The sequence below is a fragment of the Oratosquilla oratoria genome, chromosome 36 (genome assembly GCF_046742065.1).
Source record: "Oratosquilla oratoria isolate Oo_2021 chromosome 36, ASM4674206v1, whole genome shotgun sequence".
NCBI classification, from domain to species: Eukaryota; Metazoa; Arthropoda; class Malacostraca; order Stomatopoda; family Squillidae; genus Oratosquilla; species Oratosquilla oratoria.
The window spans coordinates 6,294,275-6,299,274 of NC_134812.1; the positions used below are offsets into that span (position 1 = coordinate 6,294,275).

General features: G+C 47.8%; 1 protein-coding gene across 1 annotated transcript in view; it reads left to right on the top strand.

Moving 5' to 3' along the window:
* LOC143019017 (uncharacterized) overlaps positions 1-5,000 on the top strand; it is a gene marked incomplete in the record, with an annotated part of 58,923 nt that overhangs the window by 52,392 nt on the left and 1,531 nt on the right.

Below are 5,000 nucleotides of genomic sequence, written 5' to 3' on the forward strand. Positions count from 1 at the left end.
AAATACAGAAATGTAAAAAAAATAAAGAATACCCACTATTCAGGGACTGACGTACACAATACTTATACGTATGTGTGTATACATATATACTTGGTACGCACCAATGTTACTCGAACTTAATTTTTTATCTTTTTATCATCAAGGTTTTTCCTGAGGCGGCTGTTACCTACGCTATAAGTATTACTTCTGTGTGTAACATCATTCTTGTTATCCTATTTCTCCCTCCTTATCTCTCTCTTTTTCTCTCTTTCTCCCTTCCAAGTTTCTAACATAGATTTTCTTCACAGCAGTGACACGGAGTCTCCGGAAGTTATCACGTAATGTCCTGTTATTTATTCATTTATTTATTTATCTATTCATTTATGTTTTTTTTTTTTTTTTTTTTTTTTTTTGTTCCTAACGCGCTTGGGGCAGTCGCAACGCTGTCGTCTTTGTTTCTTAGTGTTCCAAGCTCCTTCACCCCGATGACGTCATCTGTTCTGGTTGGCGCCAGACGATTTTATTCAGCTGAGGAGGACCAAGCGGGGGTCCTCGATGGTCCGAGACCCCATGTTTGCTTACCTTGACCTCCTAAGCTGATTAAAATCGTCTGAATTTAACCAGAAAAAATCTGCATCAGGTCGTCACGCTGTTGAAGGAGTTCGTATCTTTTGTTTAGTTTTTTGTACATAAGTGTTTACATAGCATCACTTGTACAGCAGTATAGAGTACGTGGAAAAGAGTCTAAACAAGAACAGGTCGGTTCGTTTCTCGTAAGAATACTAACGAGATGACGTCATGAGGAGGTGCGTCTTGGTGCTGTGAATCCACAAAGTCTTGGCGCCGTGACTCTAAAGAGTCTTGGCGCCATGATTCCACACAATCTTGGCGCCGTGGCGTCAGTCTTAACACCGTGATTTCACACAGACTTCTCACTGTAACTCTACACAATCTTGGCGCAGTGACTTCACACAGTCTTGGCGCCATGACTCCACAATGTCTTGGCGCCGTGACTCCACACAATCGTGGCGCCGTGACTTCACTCAGTTTTGGCGCAGTGACTCCACACAGTTTTCTCATTGTGATTCCACAAAGTCTTGGCGCCGTGACTCCATACTGTCTTGGCGCAGTGACTCTACACAGTCTTGGCGTCGTGAATCCCCAATGTCCTGGCATCGTGATTCCACACAGTTTTGGCGCTGTGATTTCACGCAACCTTAGGGCCGTGACTCCACAAAGTCTTGGTACCATGACTCTACATAGACTTGGGCCCATGACTCTACACAGTCTGCGCGCCGTGACAATACAAAGTCTTAAAGCCGTGATTTCACAAAGTCTTGGCACCATGACTCGACATAGTCTTGGCGCCATCACTCCACACAGTCTTGGCGCCGCGACTCCACACTCTCTTGGAGCCATGGTTCCACAAACTCTTGGTACCGTGACATCACACAGTCTTGGCGCCGTGACTTCACACATCCTTGGCGCCGTGACTCCACTCAGTTTTCTTGCCATGACTCCACATAGTATTGGCCCCGTAACTCCACACAGTCTTGGCGCCGTGGTTTTTTTTTTTTTTTTTTTTTTTGTTTTTTTTGCGCCGTGACTCCACACAGTCTTAGCGCCGTGACTCAACACAATCTTGGCGACGTGACTCACAAAGTCTTGGTGCCGTGACCCCACAGTCTTGACCCAGTGACTCCACAAAATCTTGTCGCCGTGACTCCACAGTCTTGGCACCGTGACTCCACAGTTTTGGCACCGTGACTTCACATAGTCTTTGCGCCGCAACTCTACAAAATCTGGGCGCCTTTACTCCACAAAGTCTTGGCGCCGTAGCTCCACAAAGTCTTGGCGCCGTGACTCCACACATTTTTGGTGTCTTGACTCCACACAGTATTGGCACCGTGAGTTCACAGTCTTAACACAGTGACTCCACATAGTGACGTTACGCATTCTTGGTCCCATGACTCCACATGGTCTTGTCGCCGAGACTCCACACAGCCTTGCCTGAGTGTTGCCACACAGTCTTGGCACCGTGACCTCACACAGTCTTGGTGCCGTGTCTCCACAAAGTCTTAGTACCGTAACTCCTCACAGTTTTGGCCCCGTGACTCCTCAAAGTCTTGGCGCCCTGACTCTACACAGTCTTAGCACCGTAATTCCACATAGTCTTGGCGCCGTGATTTCACAAAGTCTTGGCGCCGTGAATCGACATGGTCTTGGCGCCGTAACTCCTCACAGTCTTGGCGCCGTGATTTCACAAAGTCTTGGCGCCGTGAATCGACATGGTCTTGGCGCCGTAACTCCTCACAGTCTTGGCGCCGTGATTTCACAAAGTCTTGGCTCCGTGACTCCACACAGTCTTGGCGCCATGCTTCCACACAGTCTTGGCTCCGTTTCTCATCATAGTCTTGGCACCGTGACTTCACATAATCTTGGCGCCGTGACTCCATATAGTCCTGGCGCCGTGAATCCACATACTGTAGCCTTGGCGCAGTGATTTCACACAGCCTTGGCGCCATGACTCCACAGTCTTGGCGCCGTGACCCCGCACAGTCTCTGTGCCGTGTCTCTTCAAAGTCTAGGCCCCGTGACTCCACAAAGTTTTGGTGCCGTGACTTCACACAGTCTTGGCACCGTGATTTCACACAGTCTTGGCGTCGTGACTCCTCAAAGTATTGGCGCCGTGACTCCTCTAAGACTTGGCACAGTGACTCCACACAGTCTTGGAGCCGTGGCCACTCATAGTCCTGGCGCCATGATTTCACATAACCTTGGCACCGTGACTCCACATATTATTGGCGCTCTGGCACCACATAGTCTTGACGCCTTGACTCCACAAAGTCTTGACGCCTTGACTCAACCCGGTCTTGGCGCCGTGACTCCACCCAGCCTTGGCACCATGACTCCATAAACTATTGCCACCGTGACTCCACATAGACTTGGCGTCTTGATTCCGCATAGTCTTGGCTCCGTGACTCCACACAGTCTTGGCGTCGTGGTTACACATAGTCTTGGCGCCGTGACTCCACACAATCTTGGCGCCGTGACCCCACACAGCCTTGGCCCAGTAATTCCAGAGTGTCTTGGTGCAGTGAATCCACACAGTCTTGGCGCCGTGACTTCACATAGTCATGGCGCCGTGACTCCACACAATGTTGGTGCCGTGACTCCACATAATTTTGGCGCTCTGACCACACAGACTTTGAGTCGTGATTCCACAAAGTTTTGGTGCAGTGACTCCACACAGTCTTGGCCCCATTACTCCACATAGCCTTCGCGCCGTGATTCTACATAGTTTCGGCCCGTGCCTTCACAGTCTTGGCGCCGTGACTTCACACAGTCTTGGTACCGTGTCTCCACAAATTCTTGGCACCGTGACTCCACAAAGTCTTGGCTTTGTGATTTCACATAGTCTTGACGCATGACTCGACATAGTCCTGGCGCCGTAACTCTACACTGTCTTGGCGCCGTGACTCCACAAAGTCTTGGTGCCGTGACTCCACATAGTCTTGGCGCCATGACTACATAATCTTGGTGCCATGACGCCACGCGGTCTTGGCGCCGTGACTCGGCGATAGTTTCATTAGCACCTTGCGCGCCTCCACGATGAAGTCACGATCTGTTCTTATTTTGATCTGGCTCTACTTATTTTGCAGTTTCTTAGACCGCTGAGCAGTTTCTTATTCTTTTGGTTCTAGCTTTCGCCAGGTGATTTTATTCATCTCTCAGGGGAGGGTTTGGGACATAATGGCTTAGGCAATTTAGTATGCTGTCTTGATTTTAATATATGTATTAGTTTTATCAACATAGTAGTGATGATATATTTTGTATGGGATCATATGTATATAGTGTCTGTAAACAAAAGCGTATAGACTAGATTGTTGCAGCACTCAAACCTTTGTGTCTTTAGAAGACAACCAAATGAGTTGTTCGTGTTTGTCCTATATGGAAGACAAAGACGGTGAGTTCATCACCGACAATAGTAATCTCGATTATGTGAACAGACACTATAGGATGCTCGCATGGACAATGCACAAGAAATATCTTCACATAAAACGTGTCATACTCACATATTTGTTATCACAATGGAATTATTCTGGTGTGTACCCGTGAACAGGATAGCCTAGATCCAGGGTTCGACTCCCGGTCAGGAGCTGAAATGTAAATATTCAGTTCTGATATCCTCTGATCCGGGAAATGGTCGATAGTCAAGGATAATCTTTCATCCACGAGAAGCTCAGATGAGAAGGAAAGAAATGGGTGGGAGTGGACAGGGGGGATGGCTGTTAATCCTTTGGCTGGCTACTTCCCTTATATGGAAGAAGAAGATTTTTGGTTCGAGGTGAGGGCGGTTCGAATCCTGTCACCAGCGAAGTTGAACCAAGGGCATGGTTCATTAAATTCCACGCTACAAAGCCCTCTGTGAGGGGCACCGTCCTAGCCTCCCGATAGGGGGGAGTGTGTGACGTCAAACCATATAATCATATCATCATCAGATAGATCAAAGTATATAAATGTCCCAACTGGTCCTTGTAACTCGTAGAGTTAGAGCATTGGCTTCATCAGACAGTATTGCTTCTAAATGCTTTTCTTAGCTGCCGATAGGCGAGTTTAATCAGCTATGTAGGTGCTCCATGCCCATTAAAGGGTCAGCGACCTACTATGATGTGGTTTTACAAAATTTTGTTCAGAGACTTGACGATTTTGTTTTATTGAATGGGGGTAGAGGCAGGATGGGGGAGAAGAGAGGGGGAAGGTGGAAGGAGGATGGAAAGGTGGGAATCAATGGAGTCCCCCTATCTGAATAAAATCGTCTAATTCTCACCTGAACAAAGTACATGAAATACATCATTGTAGCTCAGGCTAGGATCGGCGCTAAGTAGTTCAGGTTAGAAGCGGTGCCAAGTAGCTCAGACTAGGAGCGGTGCCAAGTAGGAGCGCTCAGAACTTAGCTCATAAGAACATAAGAAATAAAGGAGACTGCAAAAGACCATAAGGTCTACACTAGGCTCAGC